Below are 8,884 nucleotides of genomic sequence, written 5' to 3' on the forward strand. Positions count from 1 at the left end.
ACAACTGGGATGGAGGTACAGGCCTGTAATCCAAGCATTAGGGAGCTTGAAGCAGGGGTTTCCTAAATCAAGGGCATTAGCTTGACTACAAGGTATATTGAGCCTGAACATTTTGGATATAGTGTCCATGAAGTTCTCGCCTCATCTCCATTCTGGGGAAACCACACCCACAAGTGACACAACACTGGTGATGCCGTGGCTCAATGTGCATTACTTGTTCCTGCAATCTCTGCTCAATCTGCCACTCTGCAGAAATAGCAAGACTCCTACAGCCCCCAATCCCCTCTTCTAAGTACTAGTTCTAAGTACTCAGCTTCCAGCTTCTTTCAAAACATAGAAGAGTCTAGTCTTTTCTGCTCAAAATACAGATTTTTTTTTTCCAATTTACTTCCTTCCTTCACTCCTGCTTAGCAACACAGGTGATCCAGGATGCGTGGGTAGTGAAGGCAGTTGGAGTTTAGAGTGAGGTTAAACTCAAATACTTAGGCCATCTCTCAGTGTTTTTGCTATTAGATAGTTACTAGCTTTAAAAAAAGAAAAAAATGTCAAGTGGTGGATAAGAATATAGGCCTAAATGTGAGAAAACAAAACAAAACAAGAATAGTGCATGGCATCTAGATGTTGGCTCAACATAACCATCACTTTATCATCACAATTCTGCCAGGAATTCCTAGGGTCCAAAATTAGGATCCAGAATTCTTCCCGAAGTTCTAGTGGCATCTCTGCCTGGAATATGGAGTAATTTTGTTATATTCAGGGAAGGTGACAACTAGGTAAATCACTACTGAAGCTTAATGCCTAATTTGCGTTTCAGGTCTGGTGGAGAAGTTCACACTCCCCAGCAAATCTAAAAAGACACAATTTCTAAAGACAATGGGGTGAGAGGGGTCCAAGGGGAGTGGGAAAAGTAAAAGGGACAAAAGCATCCCTGCTGAACTGTGTGCTGTTCTACCACGGTAAGCATAGGTGGCTTCAATGACCCGAAACCTTGACCCAAACTCCCACCTTCCCCTCCACTCCCAAAGTTCTTCCAATAATCCATATACAGACTCTGCTGTTTCCTGGGTGCTTCCTATTTCTCCCATGACCTTCCAAACATAAGACCAACATAACTATGAATTTTATGATTAAATTGGTATTTACTGTGTCTGAGTGGATATGCCATAGACACACTCTCACACAGCACCTCAAATTACAAAACTGTAAGAACAACCTCCTTACTTTAACATTAGCCCAGAAAGTCCAATGTGTGCCCGCCCCTTGCTGACTTGAACATATGTCCTAAACATTCCTGTTGCTAGAAGAAGGTCTGGGGGCAACACAAAGGCTTTAGCTTCTGTAAAATGGTGTGAGTGGTAAGTCATAGTGGATGTGCTAGTGAGTTTTGTTTCCTAACATAACGAGGTCTCAGAGCCTGGTCTCACATGCTTATGAGACTGCAGAGTGGTGGTGCTGACCAGATGTGAGTAAATATTAATGGGGAGTTCTAGAGAATTGTGGCCTCAGGAAAGGTGGGTAGAAGGAAGCACCAAGAGAAAATAATGTTCCTTAAAGCAGTGTGGTTGATGGGTTCAAAGTGTAGCTTTTGGGAACAGGATACAACCTGGGGAACACACTTTCACAAAATGCTAACAAGGAGAGGGATTTTTTTTTTCCAGGTGGCATCTTCACAGAACTCTTTAAAGATCTTTAAAAGATAAGGACTCCTTTTGTCTGAGCAACCCTTTGGAAAAAAAAAGATGGGGCATTGCATTCCATTTCACCCTGGGAAGACGTTCCTCTTGGTGCTCTCTACCTTCCCTCCCTGGGGCTGCAATTCTCTAGAACTCCCCATTAATATTTACTCTCATCCGGTAAGCACCACTCTGCAGCCATTCATTTCCCAAGGCATTCTGTCACTCATCCCTACAAATGACATTATTACAGCTCAGAGCATGAAGCTCCTCCTCCTCACCCCTTGTAGAGCAACAATGTATGAACACTTCCATGCCGTGGATGGACTGCACAGGCTGAAAAATAGAGTAGGCGTGAACAATAGAAAGCCTTTAACAAGACGTTTACAGAGTGTTAATGCCAGGTAGGCATCAAGTTTCCTCATGCATTTTCCCTCCGTTCATTGACTCCTTCACTAACATCTCCAACTCCTGATCATCCCAGTCTTTTCCTACCCTGCTGGGATTACAGGCGTGAGTCTAAATCTGGTTTATCTGGGGAAGGGGATGTTAGAAAGCTCGAGGCCCCCCCTCACTATTTGGAAAGGACTAAGGTTGTTTTTCATACCTTCTTTTCCAACATTTATCTTTGTTCAGGAGGAGCCAGCCCTGGTACAAAAGCCACTGCATGTAAACATAAAACAAGCGTGGTCAAAAACTCGGAACACCGCAGCGCTAATTCGTCGTGTCCCCAGGCACATTCTCCAAGTCCTCCATAGAGCTTGACAGAGCAAGGTGCACTCCCCAACTGAACCAGGAGCTTCTTTCAACGTCAGGACACTCAGAAATCCCAGCTTGCCGCAGGCAGGGCTGCGCTAAGGCTCGCTTCCGTGAGCGCCCCCTCGTGGTTCCGGGGCCACTATTTACTCCATGCCTCGGCGACTTGGAAAAAGAAAGAGCGGAGGAAGCCCGCCTGCAGTCTTAGCGGCTTTGACTTTTCTGCCAGTGGGCACACAACCGCGCACCTTCCTGCCCGCCCAACCATCTGCTTCCAGAGCAGAGGGGCGGGGCCTAGCGGAGAGGTGCAGCGGAAGCGCACCGGCGTGGGGGCGGGGCCGCGCGGAAGGGCGGGACGGGACGGATGCCGGCAGGCCTGGGGCGGGCTGCGCGAACATCATCTTTGTGCCGCCTTTGCCGCGCCCCGCCGGGGACGCTTCCACTCCTGCAGCGCATTTGGCTATTGCGCGCGTGCTCGCCTGTCCCCGGCGTGAACCGGAACCGCTTGCCGAAGTCGAGGCTGCGAGCGGGTCGCCGAACAAGAGCGCGGTGGGAGGCGGCCTGCGCGGCGCCGCCCGCCACGGCCGCGGCCGGGTGAGCTCTGCTTGGGGGCCGCGTCGCGACTCGGCTCTCCGCCGGAAACGGGGGCTAAGGCCGTAGTAGCCCGGGCCCGCTGTTCAGTAGTCGCCGTAGCCGCCCATTTGTCGCCGCTGTCCATGGCGAGGCCCCGCGCCGCCGTCGCTGCTGACCCGGGGCCGGCGCGGCTTCCGCCCTCCGCCGGGCGCGGGCGGCCTGCCTTTGCGCCCGAGCCCGCGCCCGCGCCCGGGGCTACCAGCCGGGCGCTCGACGATGGGGAACACAACCTCGTGCTGCGTGTCGTCCAGCCCCCAGCTCCGGAGGAATGCGCACTCGCGGCTGGAGTCCTACCGGCCCGACACGGACCTCAGCCGCGAGGACACCGGCTGCAACCTGCAGCACATCAGCGACCCAGGGAAAACATCGACGGTGAGCGATGTCGCCTGTCCCCTCCCCTCCCCAGCGCGGCTCCTGAGCCTTGCGGGTCCTCTGTGCAGAAGCTAGACCCGCAGGGAGCAGTGGAAACTTTGCTAGCCATAGATCTCCAGGAGTGTGTGGCTTGCGTGTACGGGGCGCGTTTGTATGCATGTGCGGTGCTGCCCGGAGGTGACAGGGGACCTCTGGCAGGGTGCTTTTGGGATGTTGCCCAGAGTCGTTATGTTTAGGGTAGCAGTGGTATTTGTTCTTTCCAGAAGGAAGGAGTTGTCATAACGGTGAGGTTTTTTTTGTTTGTTTTGTTTTGTTTTGTTGGTGTTTCGAGACAGGTTTTCTCTGTGGCTTTGGAGGCTGCCCTGGAACTAGCTGTTGTAGCCCAGGCTGGTACCAAACTCACAGAGATCCGCCTGCCTCTGCCTTGCGTGCACCACCATGCCTTGCCAACCTTGAGTTTTTCAGCTGGAGGCTTTACCCCGCAGGTTGGCCTGCATTCCCCCAGACAACTCTGTTCCACCCCTATTCGAAAGCCTATACCAGGCCCAGGGAATATGCTCCTGACTGTAGATACACAATTGTTTACATATGAATGATATGTATGCTACACACACACACACACACACACACACACACACACACACACACACACACACACACACACGGGGGGATGCTTGCAGGGTTAAAGTACAAAGTTCACCTCAGCATGATGGCTGAAAACTTATTACCAGAGGCGGTTGTTGGTTAAGTGATCTAGTTTTGCATGTGGTAGAATTACAGTCCTATGAATTTCAGATTAATCTGGCTGACTTGGCTTTGTATATTTGAAAAATAGTCAAAAAGGAGCCGTTACTACAACAATAATGATTTATCTTACTGATTTTGCAGTAGCCTTCTCAGTACTGTCTTATCAGTCTCTATAAGTAGTTTGTGCATTGGGCATAAAATACAGTTTGTGTGATTCTGAACCCAAAGGTTAGACGTTGGAAATACATCATTATGTATTTTTTTTTTTGTGTGTGTGTGTGTGTGTGCTTTTTTGAACATACCAATATTCTCCACACAGTTTAGTTAAACTCACTGAATTTTTTTCTTATGCAGAATGAATTGACAGCTGGAGCATGCCCTAATGTGAAAAGCTACATTTAAAGGCTAAAGAAAAGAATTTTGTCATTGTTTCATGTTAGAACGGTAGCTTTATTAAATGAGCAGTTTATAGTGAATTTCTGGTACTACATGATTGGTCTAGTGTTACTTAAGATTTATTTTTAGTGTGTGTGTCAGTTGACGCTACAGGAAGGTGTTGTATCCACCTGGACCTGAAGTTACAGGTGGTTGTTAAGTGTACACAGTGGGTGCTGGGAAACTATTTCAGGTATTCTGGAAGTACAAGCATTCTTGTTACCAAGCCATCTATCTCCCAGCCACTCTAGTGTTATGTGTTCATTAGCTTGACTTCCTCTTTAGATGACCTGAACTGTGGCCATGCATTTTAAATATTTTAAAACATATAGAAGAATATTAAACTCCTTCTAAAGACTATAATAAAACTGTATTTTAAAGGAAGGGGAGTGAAGTAATGAATGGAATTCATTGTAGAAGGTTGGTACCAATCATGTACATGATTGACAAGCGGAAATACATGGGATACTTTAATAATTAATTTTCTTGTAAAGGTTTGTGTTAGGCCCTCTTCATGCAAGTATGTAATGTTCTTTGGGTTTATGCCCTGCATCCCTCACTGCCCTCACATTCTCATACCTCCCCTTTTCCATTACTCTCCTTTGTTTCCAAACAGTTTTGCTTCTACTTTTATATTGTTCCACATACGCATTTTATGTACCTGTTAAGTCTGGGACCCATAAGTGAGAGAAAAACATGGCAGTGTTTGCCCTTCTGAGACTGACTTAATTTGCTTAATTTAATTCTCTCAGTTGTACCTTTTTTTTTTTTTACTTAGAATGACATGATTTACATCTCCATGGCAGAAACAGATTCCATTGTATATAAATCACATTTTCTGTTTCCATTCTTCAGTTGATGGGGAGTTGTGCAATAAGCATTGATGTGCAAGCATTTCTAGTGATTTTTTTTCCTTTTCTTTTTTATATTTTTTGAACAAGTACCCAGGAGTAGTATAGCTGAGTCATAAGGTAAATTTATTTTTTTAGCTTTTTCCAGGGTTCTCCATACCTACATTCTGAACTAGTTTGCATTCTCACCAGCAGTATATATGGGTGTCCCTTTTGTGTCTGCATTTTCTCCAACATTTGTTGTTATTTGTTTCTTAATAAGCTCTATTCTTAATGGAGGTGGGTTAAAAAAATCTCATTGTAGTTTTTAATTTGTATTTCTTTATGGTTAGTGTTGTTAAATATTCTTTTATATATTTTAAATTTTGTTGTTTTGAGAAAAGATCTCTCTAAGTGGAACTTGATGTGTATTCCAGGCTGGCCTTACACTTACAGAAATCCACCTGCTTCTGTGGAACTTGTTGTGTATTACAGGTTGGCCTTGGTCCACCTGCTTCTACTCCAAATGCTGCGATTAAGGAGTGCTCTAACACTCTTGGTTTCATACATTTGTTGCCAGCTTGTACTTCATCTTTTGAGAACTGTTTGTATAATTCATTAGACCAGTTCTTGATTAGGTAGGTTAGTTTTTTGAGTTCTTTCTGTATTCTAGATTTTTAACTCCCTGTCAGATTATATAGCAGTCTATAAGCTGTCTCTTCATGCACTATTTCCTTGACTGTGTATAGTTTTTTGTTTTTGTTTTTTTCCTTCATGGAAACCCATTTATAGTTGTTGGCACTATGTCTTGAGAGCCTGAGTTTAGAAATGTTTGCCTAGGCTGGTATCTTACATGTTTCCTCCTCTTAGGGTTTCAGGTCTTGCATTAAGGTCTTTGATTGTGTTTAGAGTTGGTTTTATATGGTGAGAGACACGGGGTCTAGTTGTATTCTTCCATGTGTAGATGGATAGTTTACCCAGCAATATTTGTTGAGGAGTCTGTTTGCTCAAATGCTGTATTTTTCTGATTTTGTAAGAAAAAAATCTTGTGACTGTCTGGGTTAATAGGTGGGTCTCCCTGTGTAATATTGATTTATGCCTCTGTTTTTGTACTAGTATTATGACATTTTTTTGTTCTTTTTTGAAGCAGAGTTTTTACTTTGTAACTCTGCCTGGCCTGAAACGCATTAAGTGAGACCAGGCTGGCTTAGAACTCCAAAGATTTACGCCTCTGTCTCCTGAGTGCTGGGATTAGAGGTGTGTGCCAGTGATGTTTTTATTGCCACCTCTGTGTAGTACAATTTCAAATCAGGTATGGTGATAATCTCCAGCACTGTTCTTTTGCTAGGGTTGCTTACTAATAGGTCTTTGGTGTTTCTCAGTGAATTTTCTCAGCCATCCCCTATTTATAAAGAAGAATGATGTCAGAATTTTAATGGGAATTGTATCCAATTTGTAGATTTTTTTTGATAGTATATCATTTTCATAATAATTTTTGTTCACTTTATGAGCATGTGGATGATTTTCCATCTTATAGAATGTTTGATTTATTTCTTTGTGTTTTAAAGTTTTCACTTCCTTGGCTGTAGCACAAATTCTAATAAATCTTAATAATAAAAACCCAGGGTCAGGTATCTGGATAAATGCTGAAAGGTCAGAGAAATAAAGGAGCCAGTCACAAGAAAGACCTTTTACCTCTGCTGAATCCTCAGACCAAAGTGGCAGTCATGGCTCTATAAATCCTTAGTCTGTATTCTCTGAACTCCTGTCTCCTACTGCCATATATTTCTCTCTCTGACCAGTCATCTCTCTCCAGTCCACACTCCTGAGTGCTGGGATTAAAGGTGTGACCACCAAGTACTAGGATTAAAGGTGTGTGCCACCACCCTGGCACCTGTGGCTTACTAGTGTGTGGCTAGCTCTGCACTCTGATCTTCAGGCAAGCTTTATATGCTAGATGCATGATATCACCATACTTGCCTACCTTTATTAGAAGACTTGTCTTTGTGTATGTGTGTGTTTGGTTTGTTTGTTTGCTTGCTTTTGAGGTAATTGTGAATGGGATTATTCTGATTTCTTTCTCAGCATGTTCATTATTGGTGTCTAGAAAGCTACTCATTTTTGTTATTGATTTGGTATCCTTTCTCTTTGAGGAAAGTGCCTTTTTTTTTTTTAATTAGCTTCTTTAGTAGTTTTCTGGTAGTCTTTAGACTCTCTTATGTTAGATTATATTATCTGCTAATAAGATTATTTACTGTATTTTTTAAATTTTTTTTCTTTTTTTTTTTTTTTCATATTGTCCTACTTAAAACTGAAGGCATAATATTGAGTAAGAGGGAGATGGGCACCTTTGTCTAATTCCTTATTTTGTTGGGGTCCCCATTAGTATAATGTTGGATATAGGCTTGTTACATATGACTTTCTTTGTATTCCTAGTTTCAATAGAACTTTAATTATGAAGGGTATTTTAGTTGAAAACCTTTTCTGCACCTACTAAGATAACCATGTGGTTTCTGCCCATGAACCAACTTTTGTGATGCATTGCACAAACCAGTTTTTAAAATCATGAATGATTTTTTTTTTTTATGTTCTTGAATTCCTGTTTGCAGAAATATTTCTTCTTTATGGTACACCAACATTTGTTAGAGGTTTTATATTTTAAATGAAACAGAAACAACCCAAAAAGACAAAATAAAACAAAAAGAATATTGACAGACATTTCAGAGGACCCAGTTGAATGTTGTTATGGACTCTAGTGAAGAATGGAGACAAAGTGATTACAATCAGTTGTTTGGCACTAGGGCTTTGTCGTAGTTGGGGCTGCTGTTGCTGTGATGGCTTCGCCAAGATGCAAAGTAGCTTGGGAAGGAAAGAGTTTGTGTGGCCATCTGTATTCCAGAGTCACACAGTCCACTGAGGAAGCCAAGGCAGGGAAGGAACTCAGCCATATGGGGAACCTCGAGGCAGGAGCTGATTCAGAAGCCATGGAGGGGTGCTGCTTACTGCCTTGTTCTTCATGGTTTGCCTAGCCTGCTTCCTGATAGAACCCAGACCCACCAGTCCAGAGGTGACCCAACCCACAATGGACTGGACCTCCCATATCAGTCACTAATTAAGAAATACCAACAAGATTGAATTATGGATGTGTTTCTCAGTTCTCTGTCCTCTTGGATGACTCTAGCTTGTGTCAAGCTGACATAAAAAGCAACCAGCACAGCATGGGCTTACAGAAGGAATTTGCCAATGAAGAATGAGGTGGTATGGTGTGCTCTTTCATTTGAAAGATATCTAAGTTTCATTTGTTAGACAGTTTTTTGAGAAAAATTTTTGGAAGACCACAAACTTGTTCTGTAGACTTGATTCCTTAGAGCATAAAGTTGTTAGTAAATTTTCTAATGGAGGCTGTGGTATCCGCTCAATCCTTTTTATACGACCATG

The sequence above is a fragment of the Phodopus roborovskii genome, unplaced genomic scaffold, assembly GCF_943737965.1.
Source record: "Phodopus roborovskii unplaced genomic scaffold, PHOROB, whole genome shotgun sequence".
Taxonomy (NCBI): domain Eukaryota; kingdom Metazoa; phylum Chordata; class Mammalia; order Rodentia; family Cricetidae; genus Phodopus; species Phodopus roborovskii.